This window comes from Danio rerio, chromosome 16 (genome assembly GCF_052040795.2).
Source record: "Danio rerio strain M-AB ecotype USA chromosome 16, GRCz13ab, whole genome shotgun sequence".
NCBI classification, from domain to species: Eukaryota; Metazoa; Chordata; class Actinopteri; order Cypriniformes; family Danionidae; genus Danio; species Danio rerio.
The window spans coordinates 35,714,937-35,737,799 of NC_141036.1; the positions used below are offsets into that span (position 1 = coordinate 35,714,937).

Genomic DNA, 22,863 nt, shown 5'->3' on the forward strand with positions numbered 1-22,863 from the left:
TTTATTTTAGAATATAAAGCCAAGATGTGCCTTTAACCTGGTCACTCACTCGATGCAAAAAGTTCAGCAAAAATATAATTTATAACTGGCATTAGTCCTGTCTTTCTGTCCTCAATATCTACAAGAATGTTGGTTTGCAAAAAACATTTAGGCTAATTTGCATAATTTCTTTGCCAGAAATTCTTATTCAAAGCAGTGCATTCAAGATACGTATTCAAAATGATACTTCTCATTTACCTTGACAAGCATCATGTTCTTCCAACTGAGATAATGTGAACACAAAGTATGTACAAAAACCATAGGTTGTATAACAAGTGACAATTATTACAAAACAAAACAAACGTGCATGCTGATTAGATCATGACCCTAAATTGGCAAGGCAAGAGCTGGTTCATTTTCTTATATGAAAAAGCGGTCATGATAAGCTTCTTTGAACATGCAAAATTACTCCTCAGAATCTGTCAATATGACAAATCCTCTTTCTTTATCTGCACATTTGCAGTTCAAAGTTTATCAAACTTGAAAGTTTGCAAGCAAATTCTTCTTTATAAGGAACTTCTTAAATGAGATACATTTTTGATGTGGCTATTTTCTCCATCCCTGAAACATACTAAACACATGCCCACATATGCACGCAGCACTGTATGTTAATGTATGTGCAATTTGTTTCCAGGCATAAGATATGCATAAGGAAGCACTTAAGGGGTAAAATGCATACCACATGAATAAAACACAATGCTTTGATTTAAGACATAATGTTAACATATGGCATTAGCACAACCACACAGAAAGCTGGATGTAAAACTCAATTACAGAATTTCCAGATGAAGGAAAACATACAGCAACTAAATCATTTTTTTTAAATGAGTAAAACTTAATTAGAAATCACATTAAGAGAAATGGGTTTGATTCTAAAAAAAACAAACAAAAAAAAAAACACCTTCTGAATGTCATCAGACAGAAACAGGTTTAATATGCGTCACAAACAAATATATGGGCTGTTTTTTTAATAACGGAGGCTTTGTTTGAAATGTTTGAAATAAAGCCTTTTGTGGGATGATTTTTGGTGGTTTGTAAAGTAAAAAACATTCTTTTATCTCTCAGACACTTTAACCAACATTTGCACCAGTTTTGCACACTTGCACCAGACACGTTCTTACAATCCCTCCATATCTTTAGAAAAACACTACATTTATGAAGAGTGCTTCACACAGGTGAGTGGGCTTGACAACTCTTTATCTTAAAAAAAAAAATAATAATAATAACACTCCCCCTTTATACCAGCACTAAATTCTCTGAACACTAAGAGTTGCTTTGTAAAATGATCACTTCTAGTGTGTATTGCCTCTTCTTGTTGAATCGCTGAATAATTAACTGTGAATGTAGAAGGAATTCCTAATTTCATCTTCACAATGCATTTGAACTTCACAAGGCTCAATTAGTTTGCACATCCAGATGAGCATTAGAACTATTTGTTGGATTTCTGTTGAGATTTTCAACAAGGGGTCTCTCAAACCTTAATATCTTAACAACATTTTGCAGAAACTAAGTCATGATAATTTAAACATCGCAATGACTGAGTTTTGTTCATATTGTGTTTGTTCTCTATAGCAACATGTGTGTGTACTCGAGTTCTGGGGTTTATGCTTATCCCTTTGACCTGCAGGACCCAGTGTCCCTCATATCAGAAGAGATATACGAGCAGTACAGTAATCCTTATAAGAACTGAGATCATCATCTCCTTTCCAGTCACATGACAATCTCAAACTCAAATCAGATCATTCCAAGCAAGTTCTGGAACAGGTCATTTCTCCAAAGAAAAAAGCCTGGATATGGGCTGAAGTATGCATCAAATACATTAAGCTTTAGAAGGTTAGCAAGCAAGTGATTGCGTACATTATAAATTAATCTCTTCTAAATTGACTTAGCCATAAATAGGGCCATGCAAGCTACAAACAACATTCATTTAAACCAGTGTTTCTCAACCATGTTCCTGGAGGACCACCAGCTCTGCAGATTTCCATGTCTCCTTAACCAAATACACCTGATTCAGATCGTGAGCTCATTAGCAGAGACTGAAATACCTGTAATGGGTATGACAGACAAAGAAGAAATCCAAAACATGCAGTGTTGGTGGTCTTCCTGGAACATGGTTGAGAAACACTGATTAAAACCGTTCCTTCTAGGCTTGCTGCAATAGTTGGCTTTGACTGTTACCGCTGTTCAGCCTCAACACAAGTTGTACTCTTTAGCTGTTGTCGATACAAACAATTGGTGCCTAATTGTCAGTAAAAAGCGCACAATTGGGATGCACAATGAATAAAAGGCGTTTTCATGCGCATTTTATCAGTAAATCCGGTTCTGTAATCAGCTTTATATCCTCAGCACCTGCTTTCAGATAGAGAAGCATGTATTACACAAAGCCATGATTCACTGACAAGCTACGGAGACAATTTAATCGGAAATCAAAGACCTGAAACACCACAAAGCATGTGAAAATGTAATACTCCAAGCTCACTTCATAACTTCAGTTGAATGTCTGAAATAATACTGGTCACGAGTTGGCCAATGCAAGATAGTCACCGAACATCTCTCAGGCCTAGTTTTTTTTTGGTGTGTCCCATACCATAGGCTAATGTCTTCTGGCAAAAACAAGTCATGTTTTTGTGATTCCTAATTGTTGTTTCATGCTTCACAGTCTCAACAGATCGTAAAATAAAGTTGTGCTCATTAGAGCCACAATACTGCATAGATGGATGTTTTAAATCCGACCAACAGAACAACGAGCTCAGCATATTAGAACAAGAGGCGCTTATGGTTAACTTGTCCATGAGAAAAGCGGCATCAAACAGACACGCATGCAGAAAGGAATATGGGCTGCATCATTCCCATCAAGCCTTTGAGGAGGTCTAGTGAATTCAGAAACATCTGAAGGGTGTTTCCAGCTGCGCAGTTCATGGTGGTTAGCAAATTGTGCAGGACGCAGACTTCATTGAGCCAAATCGTTTTCCACTGCATCTCACCTTTCTCTAAGCTTTCCTTTAATTTCTTGTGCATGCGAGTACATTGGAGTTCAAAGGGGAGGGGGAGGGGGGGTAGACAGATGTCATGCTGTACGTGCATGTTGGTAAGGCTCTATGGTCAGCACCTATGGAAACTTGACTCTCTTTTCCAGCTGGCAGACCACATTTAAGCAAAAGTCTCCAACCCTGGTGGTTAACACAGAGGTGAATGAATGCTACATGTATGTTGATAAATGAAATGATAATGTACTGTGACTTTTACAATGGAACCTGCCATGAAACAAAAAAGTACCTTTGAGTGAGGGCTCATAATATACTAACTTTAACATATTTAATGAAAGATTTGCTTAGACTGGAATGGTAGACAGGTGTTTTTGGTATACAAATGATTAGGCAGCATGCAAAACACCCCAGCATTTGTGGCATCCGATTAGTGGAGTTCAAAGCATGTAAACACTTGTAATGGAAGCCCCTCTCTATGGCACGCTGCCTTGGAATTTCTTTGTCCAGTTTCTAAATGTAAACTAGCTCACCCAGTAAAGTCAAGGGAACTATAGTGTTTTGTAGAAAAAAAAGTTTAGTAAACACTTCACAATATTTTTTCTAACATTTTTAATCATTAAAATTAACTTTCTTTTATCGTATAGTCGCTTTGTTGAATGAAAAAGCCTCCACGTATTTAAAACTATGGCTGGGCAATAATGCAAAAAGAATTATCACAATTTCATTTTTCACATCATTCTAGATCTAAAATAATTGAATATTTTAACAATACAATTAGGAATATAATGATTTTTTGTTTATTACCACTTTATATTAATTTGCCACCATTACTAAGGCAAATAGCTTTAATAGTCAAAATAAACTAAATATCTGATCTCTTTATAATAAAATAAACAAAAGTGTTAAAGAGACTCTTAAACAGTATCAATTTTATGACTCAGTCCTATTTAAAGCTTCTTAATTTCATGAAAAAAAATTGATGAAACAAGATGGGATATGGGAAAATGTATTTTTGCATTTTCTAAAAGATTTCTGACTGCTGAATCTAAAGTGTTTAATTGCCAAGACACAGCCCAAAACGGTCACACCCTAGCCTTGGATATGAGGGCCATTCTTATTTTTGAGCCTTTCCACATCTACCTATACTGAAACCAGCAAAAGCCACGTTGACATCCTACCATACAGCACTCTTTTGGGACACCTGCCAATCACTGCATGTCTCGTGGAAGTCACTAGATGTTCTCATAGACTGTCCAAAGAATGATAGAAATAACTTTTATCTTCCAGATGGGTCTTAACAAGCCTCTTTGGGTGTGCCTTTAAGAACATGTCCTACTTCTTGAAGCCCATCTCCTTCTGAGAGGCAAGAGCTCAGTGACAAGCCCATCTGTCTACTGCCACTCAGCCTGTACTGAAACATTTCACACCATCGCTCAATACTCTAGACCTGCGTGAAAGACACCAGACCCGCCTGAGATAGTCTCACATTTGTGGCCAATGGAGGCAGATCAAGATCACACTCACCAAAAGGTCAGAAATTAGTTGACTCCCTGATAGTGATATCAAGATATGTTGCACTTAAACACCAAGAATCTGACTTGTGTATAAAGATGTCATCTTAAATCAGTCATAACAAGTTGCTTATTGAAGGGACATGCCACTTTTTTGAAAATAAGCTAATTTGACGTACTATTACTATTTTTCCCCATTCAGCCTATCTCAGGGTTTGACAGGCACTTTTAGCTTAGCTTAGCTCATTGAATCGAATTTGAAGATTAGCATCTTGACCAAATAGTGTATTAAGTGCTAATGTTTAGGCTGATATAGCTAGGAACTACTCTTTTAGGTGTAATAATCAAAGAACTTTGATGTCGTACAATAGCTGCAGCAGGAGCAAATTTATTATGCGGCACCTGAAAATAATGCTCAGCTTGATAAATTCCAATGCGATCATCTGCTTACAAAGGAAGCGTGTGTCTCTAAACGGCTACACTTGTATTTGTAACCATAGAAGCGGGTCGGGCTTTTGCTAATGGTTTCACTTTTATTTAAAGCTTTAGCATTCATGCAGCTGCTTTGTGAAACATCCAAAAGCAGAAACTGCAGCTAAATGTTGACACACTTGACTACAATACAAACACTGTGAATGGATAAATATTGTAAACAACTTGTATGAAAACATGAAATCATTTTCACATGTCGAGATGTACATAATGTGTGTGTGCTGGCGCTCATTGGCTCCTTCACGTGCACACGAGTCAAGCAACTGAAGCAGAGCTTGAAGGTAAACCAACAGCAGTTTATCATAAGCATTTTATAGATTTTTTTGCACAGTCGGCATTAAGGAACGTAGAAACGATATCTAACATCTAGCAGCTAAATGTGTCTGGAAAAATATTCAAAGGATTTTATCTTCATAAACAGTGCGGATGTGAATACGTATGAGTGTTCTGATTGGCTAAGGTAGACATCTCACGTAAGCGCATTCTAGACGTGAACGCACTCTTTCTGACATTTTTTTCTTCTGTGTTCACACAGGGCTGCATTCAGGCAAATTACCGGTAATGTTACAACTTCTCTTTCCGTAAAATTGCCGAAACTAATTTACCAGGCGGGGCATATCACATACTAGAAAGCATTTGATTGTAGGGCTGCTCGATTTTGGGAAAAATCATAATCACGATTATTTTGGTCATAATTGTAATCACGATTATTCCAAATGATTATTAGTTGAAGTCAAAATTATTAGTACTCCTGAGAATTTTTTTAAAATAAATATTTCCCAAATGATGTTTAACAGAGCAAGGAATTTAAACAGTATTTCCTCTAATATTTTTCTTCTGGATAAAGGCTTATTGGTTTTGTTTTGGCTAGAATAAAAGCAAATTTAAATACTTTGAAACCTCTTTTAAGGTCAATATTATTAGCCCCTTTAGGCAATATATATTTTTGATTGTCTGCAGAAAAAACTACTGTTTAGAAAAAACTATTATGTTCAGAAATCTTCTTTCCATTAAACAGAAATTGGGGGGAAAAGGTTGCTAATATTCAGAAGGGCTAATAATTCTGACTTCAACTGCGTATATTATTTTTCCTACCTGCAAAGGAAAGAGAAATAAATATAATAGAATAAAAATATTAAACAAACTGTGCTTTTAGCATCTTCATGGTAAGAAAAACACTTTAGCTACAAAAGTCTTCAGTCAAGAAACATAAAACAGGCGGCAGCTGTGCTCTGTCACTTTAATGGTTTCGCTTTCACGTGTCTTTTGATTCTCAACTTGTTTGTTTATTACAAAATGAGGGTTGATATGAATAATCACTAAACACCGCGTTTTGACACCTATTTGAACATTAAAGCGCTCGCGTTAATGACTTTAGATGTGTGTGCTCTCTGCTCGTCACAATGTGCGAATGAGACCAAGTGCAGACCGCATGCTTCTGACTGTCTGCACGCCGCACATACAAAAGCATGCGGTCTTTCGCGCTTTTAAGAGCAACAAGTGAGGACAACTGGACAGGGGGCGGTAAATAATGGAATAATCGTTTATCTCGATTAATGGTTTTTCATAATCGTTAGAAGCCATAATCGAAATCGGATTTTCGATTAAGTGCACAGCCCTATTTGATTGGTCCCGATTTGATGAGAAACTGGAAAATGAGGTGATGTGAAGAAGTTGATCAACTTAGGCGGAATGACAAGCTACAAGCTTTACATGTTCATATCAATTTCATATCTTTTAAACACAAACTGTCACAGTTTTGGAGCACACTAGCTTATAGATATCCTAAAAACTAACAATACTGATACTAACATCTAAAATTCATTTAATTTCAGGGGACCTTTAAGAATTAGACTACACAGGTCAAGCTTGACGTTTCTGCTTAATGCAAAAAAAACGGTTTGTAAGAGACTTCAAAATAAAGTTTAAATAAGTGCATTAAATTACAAAATCTTACACTAAAAACTTCTAAAGATACAAATTCACATTAGGTCTGCATGTGTGCATTATTCAGTTGAAATAGAAAAAGTAATTATAAACACTGTTTCTCTCAGGGGTCAACATGGTTCCAGGTCAGCCGTTTTTGGCTACTTCTGCATAATCAAATAGTTTTTTTCAATTTCAGATTGATTCATATCAAAACAGTTCGAATACGCACAGGATGACGTAAAATAACTTGGCTTATTGAAATCAACTGTCCAACATGCATGCCATGCATATACCCATGAATGCTGCATTTGAAATGAAACTGCAGAGTTTATTCTCAGTCCCCTGGGACATCACTAATGATGTTGCATCACTTCAAAATCCCCAAACATTTGATAGCTATAGCTTACACTAGAGCCCAGGGACTTCCCGACTGCTCTGTGGACCACTGTTTGTTTTTTTGTGATGGGGTTGCAAACCCTGCTCTACGATGAATGCAAATGATGCTTGCAAAGATCTGTTCCCACAAAAGAAAGATACGGTTGTAGCAAAACTCTATGGGATCCCCACAGGAAGCATTTCCCTTCATTGTGTATCTGTACACTGGCCACAAGGAATACCCCGGGAGAGTTCAAACACCAGCTTGTGCTCTATCTCCCTCTCTCCATCAAGTTTGCACTGCTATCTCTCTTTGACTTGATCCTCATGACTTTTTATCTCCCTGTGAGGCACTCAAAGCCCTTTTCCCCTTAGCTAACCCAAACACATGCAGCCACACACAGTCTCCAGATCTCGAGCACATCACCTGAGAAAGATTGGGAGAGTTATGGTGATATCTTATTAGGAAAGCATTTAGCCCAAGGAAATGTGTATAAGATAGAGGAAACCACATGCTGGTTACCTAAACCACACATCTTAATAAACCGGACACACAGCAATATTTCAGAAACAAGTGATCAGAGGAAGATGATACTTTTCTTTCAGACTGTCCCATTTTAAAGTTTTCCATTTAATGCAAGTTCTGTTGATGGAATTCACCACATATAAATCAATCCTGAAAAAAGCTTAAATTAAGCATAGCATAAATTCACAAACCATTAAATGTTATTCTAAATGATTGGTCAACTCTTAATTTATTTGACCAGAAATACATTAAAACAACAACAGTGAGAAATATGATAAAAAAAATTTTTTAAATAAAACTGACTTTACAAGAAATTACTTCAGTCTTTAATATCTTTTATATCATACATTATATGTGTGTGTGTGTGTTTGTGTGTGTGTATATATATATATATATATATATATATATATATATATATATACACACACACACACACACACACACACACACACACACACACACACACACACACACACACACACACACACACACACACACACACACACACACACACACACACACACACTAGGGTTGTGACGGTGACGAAATTTCCCTACCGGACCGGTTAATCGACATGTGACAATACCGGTTATACTGGTATTGCCGTGGGAGTGGGCGTTTCTTCTTTTCCTCTTTTTTTTTTAAATAGCTTATAAATGCGTGCGTATAATAGTTTCACTTTCAGTTTTGCGGGAATTGCCAATTCGGCGTCAATTGTTTGAATGAACAAAAAGGAAACTACAAAAAAAAAAAATCACTGTTATTAAACAACACATAACTTTTAGAAACATAACGAATAAAACACAACAATGCTACAGGCTAAAAAAAAATTGTGGAAGTTGGAACCATACAAATAACAACCATAAACGCCTATATTATATATTAACAGCTTAGTCCTTATGATATGAACAATCCGTTTATAAAATAGGCTACATTATTAACGAATCTATAGGCTATTGAAGAATAAACCGAATGTGAAATATGATCCTTGCATAATGATCACAACTAAACAAGTTGGCACTCATTTTATATATAAACTATAAATAAAAAATAATAATGAAAATGTTAAGAAATGTAACATTATTTAAAAAAATGTAAAGACTACAGGCTGAATAAAAGCGCCTTGTCAGAGCTAAACCGCACCGTCACCGCACACGTGTCAGTTTACAGCTTCTGTAAAGTTCAGACATCATATACAGATCACACAATCTCAATAAACAACATGTAAATGTATAAATATTTCGAAAGTATTGTTATGGAATATTTATAACTATATGATTATGCTTTTTGGTTATGATAAAAGCTTTGATCTCTCTTAAAAGCGGCAGTTACAGGCGCTGCATAAGCGCGTATTACACTGTCAGTGGCGGAATACACACAGCACTGGCAAGAGGTTTTATTTTTAGTTTTATTTGTTGCAGATTTGCTTTTTGTTCCTTTTAAAAAAATAGTTTTACACACACTGGTTAGCCCACACTCTTGTCGGCCCATTCTTTATTGATTTTTTTTACATTAAATGCATAATAATCAATTGCAAAAAAAATAACAGCTGAACGTCGGAAAAAGTGCTCACGACTGTTGCAGCAATAGTTGCTTTGTTTCTCTGCAGTTGGCTTATTAATGGCGCGGCATTGCTAAATCACTCTTGTTTTAATAAATAAATAAAGATAAATTATTATTAAACTGTGAGATGATGGTCGCGTGATTTTAAAAATCAGAGTATGCGTTGCGTATTTATGGCTATTGATCTTATCTACCCGGGACCCACACATAGTTGAACATCAAGTGTTGAAAATGAGTGTATAAATTAGTTGTGTTTCCTCCAACTGCTGCCACCTTTGTCAGGCAAAGTTTGCTGATTGCCTCATTAACGTCTTCAGGTTCTCTTTTTTGCAAAATATAGCCAAACAGGCGCTTTTGCATTGCGTTTTGACACTTATACGTCAGCCATTCTCTTTCTGTAAATTCGACTCCTCTCGTTCTCTTGATGTGATAAATAAAATATGACGCATTGTAGCTATGTTCAGATGATAATTATAGTGCATGCACTCATCTTAGGTAAATTATTTAGAATTATGTTTCCCATTTAATTTAAATAAATATTTAAATAATAAAAAAAAAACGAATACTTAAAAAAAAAAAATGTGGGGACGGTGTCACGGTGAAAAAGTGATGTCACCGGTGTTGCGTCTTAAAACCGGTATCACCGTCAACACCGTCTATCGTGGCAAGCCTAACACACACACACACACACACACACACACACACACACACATATATATATATATATATATATATATATATATATATATATATATATATATATATATATATATATATATATATATATATATATATATATATGTGTGTATATATACATACACACAAACACACATTTTTTAAAGATCCTTCAAAAATCTTTCTAAGACTTTCATTTAATATAAAGAATGTTTCTAATTAAACATTAAAATCAGTAGCACATAATGCTGCACTGCTAATTACTATTTATACTTGCTGAATTTCTAATATTTGCTAAATTCATTCAACAAAAACCATAGTTTATGCAATTTGTGATGAGTAAGTGCTGCTAAACAGTCTGCTGTGTTGATATCTATAGTCCAACAGCGATAAGTAAAATACACAATACAAGCAGTAAGATTGTAACAAAAGGAATTAAGTCGATCTGATAAGCAACCTAAAAGCTACACACTAAATATATAGAGCGAAAAGACAGAAGCCTTGTTGAACATCACGTTGCATTTGTAATTCCTTTTGATATACTGTTTCTTCATGGTGTCTCTGCAGGAAGACATGGAGCACAGGCTACAAAGCAAATTGTGTTAACCAAGTTATGTGATAAGAACTACATGGAAACCTAAATAATGACATGGAGATCATTCAACACATGATATCTATATCACTGCTCACTCCTGGGAGTTAAAAACGCAATTAGGATTTACAAGCATGCAATGACGCATATCGCAAGCTCTGTGATTGGTCGGCTTGCTAACTGTGACGAGTAGGGGTGTAACAATTTATCGTTGTACGATTTATTGCGATGCAAAAATGTCACAATATGCATCGTGGCGTTATGACGATTTGATTACGATATGACGTCCGTTTTCTCTTATTAGTTGAGCTGTTTGCACGTAAGCTACGTTCCACCTGCTGTCGCACGTGAGTCCAGATTGCAGCAGCATTAATATTAGCAGACCAAGATGAGTGGAGCTGAAATAGAGGATGGCCCATCCTCTCAAAATCAGACGTCTGGCAACATTTCGGTTGTGCAGTCATTGCTTTAGACTCGTCCGCTTTTTGACACGCATACTGGGTCAAACATCCTAAGTTTTGAAGTCTTCACAGTGATTTACATACTTTGCACAGCGACAGGGATACCTCCTAATGGTGTTGAAAGAGTCACATACTGTATTTATAAGGTAAAATTCACCCTAAAATATCATTCTGTCTTCATATAATGTTCCCGCCGCAAAATCACACATGACGTGAGCTGACCGTGAGCTGTTACTACAGAGGGCAGACTGATAGACGCGTGCATATGGCAAGCCGTTTTAGCATTTAAACCTTTGTTCTGACTATCCATAAATATATTTAGAGATATCTCTAATTATATTTTGACTAGTCATAATTATAATTCGACTAGTCAGAATGACAATTAGAGATATCTGCAATTACAATTGTACTAGTACGAAATCAGATTGAAGATATCTGCAAATATATTATGACTAGTCATATTCCTCTATTGAATTCCATTGAAAAATATTTGCAGATATCTCTAAATGAGTTTTGACTAGTCACAATTGTAATTAGAGATATCTCTAAATGAATTTAATTAAATATGGATTAAATACCTGGAAATGTGGATTTTTTTTTTTTTGCACATACAAAAAAACGCAAGTGACCAAGCAAAGCCTTAAGCTCTTACTGTTAAATTCAATTGAATAGAAAGCTTTTTTTTTTTTTGCACCTTTACTTAAATTGTTCCTTAATTTTGTCTCTGTCATTTCAATAATATTTTTAAGAAGTTTTTAAATAGTTTTATTTTCCAGAGACAGGCCTGTTTAATTTATTTTCTTAAAGAAGGTTCAGTTTAACAAGTTGAAACAAAAGAAATATATATAAAAATAGTTCACTCAGTGAAATTTGCATTTTAGTTTAATTTTAAATTTTTATTCCAAATATCGTGATACATATCGAATCGTGAACATTATATCGTGATACACATCGTATCGTGAGCTGAGTGTATCGTTACACCCCTAGTGACGAGTGTGGGCAGCGCTAAGAGGAGCGAGTGTTTACAAGTGTGTAATCCCGTGAAAGAGCTCAAGATGAAAACTTGTTTTGTGTTTATAAAGTTGTTGCAAGCCCACCAGTTCCCAACTCTTTCAGTTTTATCTACTTGTACATTAAGATAGCGTTCAGAAAAAAATAAAAATAAAACACCTGTGAAGAACCTCGATACAGAGGAACATAAAAGCCAACTGCCAGCTAGCATTTTAGAAGTTAATGCACAGCAACACAAACAGCATGCAGACGTATAAATGCACGACTACGTGCAAGACAGACAACGTAGGTCATAGTGATCACTCGACGCAAAAGTATAAATCAGCCTATTTACACAAGGCGTTAACATTCACTTCTAGCAGGATACACAGTATTTAGCTGAATGGCAGAAATGGCCACTTATATCTAACTTCAAAACTTTAACAAACACTCCATAGATAAAATATGAAATATCTGGACAATAAAGCATGTTTTCTAAATAATAAATGAAGAGTTCAGATGCAAAAATCTCTAAGCTCCATCTGAATTTTTTCTCTAAAAATAGTGGTTTTCTCAGTCCCCTTTATTTATGTTCAGTTATTTCACTTTAAAGGCAATAATAGCAGCCTATTCTTTGTACTAAGAGTAAAACTATATGAACTACACACAACAGTTTGAGAATGCTAGTTTTAGATGAAAATTTCAGATGGCAATTAGAGGTTTTTGCATCTAATCTCTTCAAATATATAATAAAGTTCTAATAATTATAATCATAGTAAATTCAGAACTCAGAAGATTAAAAAAAATATAAATGTAGCATAAAACACCAAATAAAAAAATACTGATGATTTTAATGTAGCCATAATCCATCTCAGGTTGATGAAAACTCATCTTATTACCAGATGTAAACAAGATTGACACTTAACTTGCGGCATTTTCTAACACTGGCATTTAATGTGACAGAGAGCAACCTGATTGAAAAGGGATCACTGAAAACATCTTACTCACACTATAAAAAAGGTTCTTAATACAAATGTGCGCTCATAATACAGTCAGTACCCTTGACTGTATTATGCTTTCTGAACACAAATAGTGACCTTGAATGCCAGTTTAAGAGAACGGGGACAACTGCTCCACTGGGAATTGTAGCATAACCCTTTATTTGGCAACAGTGCACAAACCTCCACTACTTTCTCCCCTTTTTTGCCTCTATGTATTTGTCGGGCTGCCAGGGACTGCATGCCAGCAACTAGTAAAGTCAGATGAAGCTATATTGATTGACAGACAGAATTACAGTGGGAGAGTCCTGCGGCTTATTTGTTCTATGCAACCACTACTATTATGTAGCAGGGAGTAACAGGTTTCTAAGGCTCCGGCCCTGCACGACTTTGTTCTCAGGGTGGAATTCCCAGCAGCAGGCTTTTGTAAATGCATGCTGGGTAAATGTCACATACCCCTGGGGGCCAACGTTCCTCGATGAAGGAGCTTGCTTTGATTAGACCCACTGCACTTTGGGTTGAATAACACAAGTAACCCTCTAATAAAAAATAAACACACACTGTAGCATCTGTATTGAAATGAAAAACAAACAGAGGCAAAGGTGGCGCTAAAATTATGGGAAACAAAAACGGAAAAAAAAATTCAATCAAACAAAACATTTCCCCCCAAACCACATTATAATCATTTATACAGAGATTCCAGCGTTGCTCACTTTTTCCTAATAAAAGGGGAGTAACTCACTTGTTGTGGAGGAAGCCACCCCTTGCCCCATGGTGGCAGCTTACGTCATCGGATAAACTTTAGCGTACTGAGCCAAAAGAAACTATTCCAACATTCCATAACTAACGGCAGGGCGGGTTGATGACCTGCAGCGTGGAGAGCACTGCAGGTAGGAGGAAACCCATCCCAGCCTGAACTCTTCCTGCCTGACTGATTAGAGATGGGCTTACCCTTCTGGCCTGCACCTATAAGACATTTCCACTGCCAAAGAAGGTGTGTTAGGGTCTTTGGTTGCAAATATGACACAATGTTTGTTTGCTTCTATAAGCAGTTGGAGGTAATTGTAGTAGGCATGGGACGATAACCGGTTTCAGGGTTGATCACAGTTTGGAAAAGTTAAGGTTTAAAAACGAAAAAAATTATGTTATACCTTCCTAGAGTTTTTTTAAGTGTTTTTAATTTGTTAAAGAAATCCTTGTTTTGAAACTAATGAAGGCAGCAGATGTCAATGACTTATTTGATTTATTTAGCCTGTTTACAGTTCCAAAATATTTTAAATGTTTCCTAAAATAAAATATATTGTGGTAAATGAGGGAAAAGTTTTTTTATTAAGACATTTAAAGAGAAGTTATTTTAGAGCACTAATCAAAATACCATGAAACCATGATGTTTTTATCTAAGGCTATCATCAGAAAAACTTTTACTGACCCACGGCTAAATGCTAGAAAATCAATCTAATAGAGAATGAACGACTGACCCAAGTACAAGTTTAAAGGATCATGATCATACTGTAACGGTATTTTTTTGACAGTAATACTAGACTCAAAGGAGCACTCAAAGCTGCATTTATAGAACACCTGCAACTAAATACCAATCCAAGGAATTAACCTTTTCTGCAAATTTCTTGCTTCACTGGAAATGACAGGAGTTTCTTTAACAGAAACTCCACTTTCTGGATCCAGGACTAAATATACCATATTATTTCTTTTATGTTTTGGGTTAGACCAAACAGATTTAACGACATACTTAGGGTGTTTTCACACCTGTGGATTGACTCTTTTGTTCCGAAACAGGGATTAAAATTGTTACAATGTTGCACTTTGTTCTTGGAATGGTTTGCTTTAACACTGCAAAGTTACTAAATGGACCAAAATTGCTAAAACAAGTCACGTGCGAGTCTCCAGTCCCGGTCAGCTATCATGTTTCCTTATTTTAATTTATGACGATGAGCAATAAGACATTATAACCTCACACTATTACCACACACATCGTCACCAAATATAAATCAGAGGTAAGACTATCTCACAACCGTTGACAAGAATTAGGCTATGCATTATAGGCTTTACATTATAGAGAGAAAAAAAAAAACATATAAACCAGGACTGCTGTTCGGTCAATTTTCCTAATGGACAAACACCTCTCCTTAATATAGTTAGCATGCTTTTACTTTCGTATTTGACATGACACACACATTTACCGGGAGGAATGACATCCCTCCCTACTCGTAATTCTCTCTTTATATAGCTGTATGACCTATATGCCTATTACATATCCATAATACACTGTGATATAGCCTGGTTCAGATCATTTTGCTTTCTCACTACAATCAATCCTCTCCAGAGTTCCTTTCGATCGAGCCGAGACCACCTCATTCAGGCGATCTTAGACTGATTGTTTTGGCGCAGATCTGAGTGTGATTGCTCACATATGCTAAACGAACCGTATTCACTGTGAAAACATGCCAGGTTCGAAAACAAAAGTCTAGGTGTGAAAGCACCCTTAATCCTCTTTTATTTTAACAAGTTATTTTAAAGTGAGAGTTCCTTCAATAAAGTGACAACATTTTGAGGGCCATCATTTAGCCATCCTTATGCTGTATGGCATTATTTCCGGTTGTTAAATAAAAGAGGATATTTTGAGAAAGCCTGAATGTTTTTTAGGGATAACGTTGTAAGTGAGTGGTCTCCTTTTGTGTCATAGTGTAGTACATATTTTAGTCTGCAAAAGTGATGAGATATGAAACAATTGTAAAGCTTACATAAAGGCAGTATGCAAAGTAATAACACTATTGAAATAACACTGTCAACAACTAAGCTACATATACATGAAATAGAACACTTGAATCACCATTTTTAATCAACTTTCATCTTAACCAGGCATGGGCCAGTATAAGTTTCTGGTGGAATGATAACTTTGAATAAAAATATCATGATATTGTGATTAATGCTCTAAAACAGGTTTGGTTTAAATGTCTGAGTAAAACAAACAACAACTGGAACACAATATATTTTATTTTAGGAAAGATTTTAATTATTCGGAACAGTAAACATGTCAGGCTAATTAGTTAAAATAAATCATTGACTTCTGCTGTCTTCATTAGTTTCAAAACCACAGATTTCTTTACAACACATAAAAAAACCTTACATATCCACCTTAATCTTCACGTAAGAGCAGGCGCAGCCATTCGAATCTTTTAGGCTCCAGACTTCCGGTCTCATTCACTTCCATTCCTTTTTAGACAATAAAAACAGCTTGTTATGCTGCGTGATGCTGCAAACTGATTTTTTCTTTTAATAATATATTATTCTACTTGGTTTGTATAGTCATGCAAACACTTGTTTGTAGAGCAAGTAATTTGAACGTTTTCTGCCGTTTAGTATTCCTAGTCATTTCTCCTATAGGCGACTGAATCAGAAGTTCTGAAACAATCACAAAAACGAGCGCACACATTGAAGAATAAGGCCAATACCTTAAGAATGGTATAGCAGATCATTTTAGCGGTTTTAAAACCTTGACTTTTCCAAACCGCGGTAAACCTTGTAACCGGGTATCATCCCATGCCTAATCTTTACAACTAATATTAATGAGACAGCTCACCATAGTATTGTTTTATTTTTTTCACTCTAATACTGCATTTAACCTGCATGCTGTTCTGTTCTTTTTAAAAAAATTCAAAAGATGTAATCTGTGTTCAGCAAATGCCTTGTGTATATATTCAAGCAAGTATTTACAGCAATTTAAACAAGTCGAAGGCAATCCAATAGACAAATGCACCAAAAATGTTCATCCTGTGCCAAAGCCAACAGAACACAAAGGAAAGTTTGAATACCTGGGTCAATGGCCATTACCGACCACATCTCAGCAAGGACAGCTTTATGTCCACTTCTGCTACTAGCCTTTATCTGAATCTCACTCAGCTAGAGTTACGGAGAAAACATGAACTTGAGATAACCTGGCACACTAAAGTCTTAATCTGGGACTTTATTCCAGAGAACACAACCCGCAAGTTAAACAGAACTGAACCATCAGGTTGTTCAACTTGAAATAACCTGGCACACTAAAGTCTTAAGCATGGACCTTATTCCAGAGAACACAACCCGCAAGTTAAACAGAACTGAACCATCAGGTTGTTCAACTTGAAATAACCTGGCACACTAAAGTCTTAATCATAGACTTTATTCCAGAGAACACAACCCGCAAGTTAAACAGAACTGAACCATCAGGTTGTTCAAGTGACACGAACATAACAGCTCACATGCAAATACTGCGTGCAAAATGTTAAAGTCTTCAGCGCCCATAGATGGTCACGGTGTTACGGTTTAACTGGTGACCGTGTTAACTGGTGTCCCTTTCCAGATGTAAGCTATTCACGTTTGCAGATTGGCAGATTCGTCACTTTTTCACAGCAACAAAACATGTCCATACCAAATAAAGATTCTTATTACTTGGTGTCAGTGTCATTGTGTGCATTATTGATTTTAATATCTGTGTAGCAGAACAGTATATAACCAAAGTAAATAAAAAAAATAATTAGAATTTACATGTCATTAACAGGATGCGAACATGTGAATTGAAAAGGTTTAGCACATGTATCCATCAACTTATCTAACTGAGCTACTCAGAACTTCAAACGAAGTGGTCTGTTTTAATATATTTGTCAATTAAAACATGCCTTGCTGTGGTTGTGGACCCGTGTTAACATGTTTCCATCGATGTTAACATGTTTACATGTTGTTTAGTTACATGTACTCGCGTTAACGTGTTTCTACAAAGCTCTATGTGACTAAACGATGCTTCATCAGTTGCTCAAACCATGTTTTTTCTTAGTTCTAGACTCATGTCTACCTGTGCCTTTGGAGTCGTGTTAACTCGTGACCCATGCTCATACATGTAACGTAAATAAAGATTTTATCCAAAAAAATGATTACAATGACGATATTATTATGCAACATATTATGCCTAATATATATAATATATATTTCATATATAATATTATGCAACAGAATATTAGAATATTATGCAATAAGAATATAATAGTCTAATTGACTCGTGTTAGTCTGTGTCTACAAAGTTACACGAGCTGATATTTTCTCAGAATAGCTCTAAATGACTACGATGTTCCGCTAAATAAGCATACGTTATAAATCGCAGTCGCAGTGGATTCGAACCTACTAACAAAAGAGACGCATGAAAGGAACATACGTTCTAACTAATTGAGCTATCAAGCACTGATGTAGGCTTAGCAGCTTTTAGTAATTTTATCGTATGTAGCCAAATCATGTTCATAAGTACCTTGATACAGATGTGACCAAGATCATACATTGAAATGTTGCGATTTTCAATTAATATTCTGTTGCATAATATTATATATGAAATATATTATATATATTAGACATAATATGCTGCATAATAATATCGTCATTGTAATAATTTTTTCGATAAAATCTTTATTTACGTTACATGTATGAGCATGGGTCACGAGTTAACACGACTCCAAAGGCACAGGTAGACATGAGTCTAGAACTAAGAAAAAACATGGTTTGAGCAACTGATGAAGCATCGTTTAGTCACATAGAGCTATTCTATCAGCGGGAGAGTTTGTAGAAACACGTTAACGCGAGTACATGTAACTCAACAACATGTAAACATGTTAACATCGATGGAAACATGTTAACACGGGTCCACAACCACAGCAAGGCATGTTTTAATTGACAAATATATTAAAACAGACCACTTCGTTTGAAGTTCTGAGTAGCTCAGTTAGATAAGTTGATGGATACATGTGCTAAACCTTTTCACTACACATGTTCGCATCCTGTTAATGACATGTAAATTCTAATTATTTTTTTTTATTTACTTTGGTTATATGCTGTTCTGCTACACAGATATTAAAAAATCAATAATGCACACAATGACACTGACACCAAGTAATAAGAATCTTTATTTGGTATGGACATGTTTTGTTGCTGTGAAAAAGTGACGAATCTGCAAACGTGAATAGCTTACATCTGGAAAGGGACACCAGTTAACACGGTCACCAGTTAAACCGTAACACCGGTAACGTTACCAGACAAAGAGACCACACACAGACACGCAGCGAGTTTTATCGCAACTTGTTGCTTTTGATGTGATAGCGAGGTAAAAACCAAACCACGTTATCTACTTTAGTTAAATAACATCTTAACTTAAAGGTATTCTTGTACTTTCTCTATGGTTATGCGATGGATGGATGCTGATACGCGTCCAGCTGTGTCCCACACACAAAGCGAGTTGAGTTTCTAACACACAACAATAAAAACACACCTATTATCATTCTGTCGCGTTTTTATTTAGGTAAATATGAACACAAAAGGCTTGATATAATAGATGTTGTGTGAAAGAAATACCTCCACATACACCGTTAGCAGCGCGCTAACGCTAACAGCCCCTTAACGCTTTTGTTCTGAAAACGCCGGTGGCAGACGAGGACCACTTTCCTGACAATTTAACTTTCAGCGTTTGATGTAAAACCCATTTACACCACGAACTGTACATTGGTGACGCTTGTGGACAATTTATGAAATATACTTGAGAGGTATTGACTGCAACAGCCCCAAAACTAAATAAAAAAATTCGCTCGGCGCGCGCACTCCGCAATCAAAAATACAATTCGCGCGGATTACATCAGTATTCCTGATGCCATAAAACTATTATAACATGAATTTGTATCGAAGCAGATAAGTTATTAGTGATTTTATGCTTCTTTTTCATACTCACAGATTTGTCAGACTTGCTTCATGTGATTCGGCGTGTATCCGCGCGCGCGCTTGTATATGCGCGTGTGTATGTGTGTGCGTACGGGTGTGTGGTACGGAGATTCCCTTGCTGCAACCATGGAGACGCAGCGTCACCCAGAGCAACAGAGAGGGGAAAATTTCTGAAAATAAACTAGAATTTAAGTTCAATACTTTCACTTAAAGCAATTAAGGCAAGATACTGCAGGTGAATAGAGTAAACAAATAACAACAATTTAGACATTTTAAAAAAAACTTATGACACAACAGATAGCAAGAGAAATACATTTTCATGCCTTTTTGTAGAATTAAATGTTGTATGTAAACGACAAGTTACTTTGGAAAATATTCCTCTGTAAAAACCTTTAAGTATGCTTAGGTTTCACATTGTGAAGGCTTTAACAGAGAAACATGTTGATGCAAGTGCTACTGAAGTAGAGAATTATTGCTCAGTGCGGGGGAAAAAACTCTTTGTAAAATATGTATCATAACTGTAAATTCTACAAATTGATAATGTGTGACAGATGCATGGGGAAAGGCTTTTTTTTTTGTCTCGCCCATAGGTCTCGCCTTAAGCAATCTCATTAGCTTATCAGTAAATGCTAATGCTTAGGGCTGATAATTGCGCCATCTAGTGTGTAAATATAAAACTGTGTCAGTGGGTCATGTTATATGATCTGTATCTTTTAATATAAAAGTTAGCTTACTGTAACCATTATTTACAAAGATATCCCACATAATTACATTATATTTATGTATAGCCTACCCCATATAAAAATGCCCTTTAAAATTCTAACTATCAAATACAAATGATTCATTTAGATTTATTTATGAATTATTTATACATGGATTTCTACATTTAAATACATGTATATAATTACACTTATTCTATATATTATATTGGCTATTTATTAAATTATTTTGAATAATTATTATATATTAATTTACATATCTATAATTTAGTGTCGTCGTACTAAAACATCTATAATGAGGTCATTACACTTATAAATGCATTATCCTTTGAGTAGACTGTCTGATTTAGACTTTATGCAGGTCATCACCTAATAAAAGATGAGGTTCACACACACACACATGCAGCAACAGATGGATTCTCCACGTCAGTTGTGACATCTGAAGGAAACACTATTGTTTGGCTTAAATTATTATAACATTTGGCTACACATGCTTTTTAAAACATTTTTCAGATTAAATTTTTGACATTGAAAAGACATTAGTAAACAATAGCATAACAAAGGGACATTAATTAACAAGTATATCTTTTTGTTTATATAAAACTTAGGGTATATATTAAATATGCTTATTTTCAAAATATTTTGTGTATGTAATGAAAACATTTGTTTTTGTATCATTAAAAAGTGCAATTACAGAATTTATTCATTCATTTTACTAAGGCTTAGTCCCTATTTCAGAGGTCGCCACAGCGGAATGAACCACCAACTATTTTGGCACATGCATGTTTTATGCAGCAGATGCCCTTCCAGCCATTTTTATAACGAAAGCAATTTTTTCTTTGATAATTTAAAATGATTAGCTTGGGTGCATATAAAAATGCTTCTATTTATTATTTATTGTAGTCAATAATAATTCAATTTAAATAATGTTTTACTGGATCAACTTTAAAATTCCGCTTGGGTAAATCTATTATGATGCTTCTTTTTATTCTTTATTATCCATTTTGAAAAGTGAAATAATATATTTAATCAACTTTAATATTTAGCTTGGGTATTTGTAATAGGATGTTTGTTTTAATTCATGTGTTTAAATCTAAGTTTAATTGCAACCAATATTTTTGGGGTATAAATAATTCTGGGCTTGACTGCATATTTAAAATATAATTAATGAATGTAGCAATTATTAAGAAATTTCTTTTAATTTTATATTATTGCTGCTGCTGCTGATGATGACGCTAATAATAATAATAATACAATAAAAATATGCAAAAAAAAATCCAATATAATTTTCTCCTCAATTAAACAAACATAATTTAAAACCAGGTGAGTCAGTTTAAAAGCCATTGTGCATGACAGTCTTTTGGATTTCCAAAGAATGAAACAGTCGTCTGTTTATACAGCAGATGGACTGACACTATCCTTATTAATGAGAATCACACATGTCTCAACTCAACTAACTTACTGACAGACATCAAACATACTGAAAAAAAACTACAGATCTTACAAAGATAGCAACAATGCATACATTGATTCATTTTCTTTTCGGGTTAGTCCCTTTATAAATCAGGGGTCACCACAACGAAATGAAATGCCAACTAATCCAGCATATGTTTTATGCAGCGGATGCCCTTTCAGTAGCGACCCATCACTGGAAAAACAACGGATACATATATGCTAAAGTATTAAATTGATAGGTCACACATAGCTATTTTGTCAAACAAACAAACAAACAAACAAACTAACTAACTAACTAACTAACTAACTAACTAACTAACTAACTAACTAACTAACTAACTAACTAACTAACTAACTAACTAACTAACTAACTAACTAACTAACTAACTAACTAACTAACTAACAAACACGCACACACACACACACACACACAATTGAGGAATGTTGGAAGCCAATAGACCAGGGGTCACCAACCCTGTTCCTGGAGAGCTACCTTCCTGCAGAATTCAGTCCCAACCCTGATCAAACACACCTGAACCAATTAATAGTAGCTAAAGCAGCACTTGATAATTACAAACAGGTGTGTTTGGTCAGGGTTGCAACTAAAATCTGCAGGAAGGTAGCTCTCCAGGAACAGGGTTGGTGACCCCTGCGATAGACATTGACTTAAATAGTACATACTTTTTCCTACTTTGGATGTCAGGTTGTTTTGTTTTTTTCAGCATTCTTCAAAATATCTTCCTTTGTGTTAAACCATAAACTCTGTTAGACATTCAAAGGGTTTATAAAAAAACACTGTTGCCA

General features: G+C 35.4%; 1 protein-coding gene across 2 annotated transcripts in view; it reads right to left on the bottom strand.

Annotated features, from left to right (window-relative positions):
- Positions 1-19,937, bottom strand: part of ptp4a3b (protein tyrosine phosphatase 4A3b) — a 47,149-nt gene extending 27,212 nt beyond the window's left edge. The window contains exon 1 of one of the 2 annotated variants that reach the window (XM_087287241.1): positions 19,896-19,937. The gene's annotated coding sequence lies outside the window, so the exon portion shown is untranslated. Of the gene's footprint in view, positions 1-19,785 lie in introns of both variants that reach the window. The other variant, XM_087287242.1, reaches the window with a different exon arrangement.
- Positions 19,938-22,863: the final 2,926 nt, after the last annotated feature.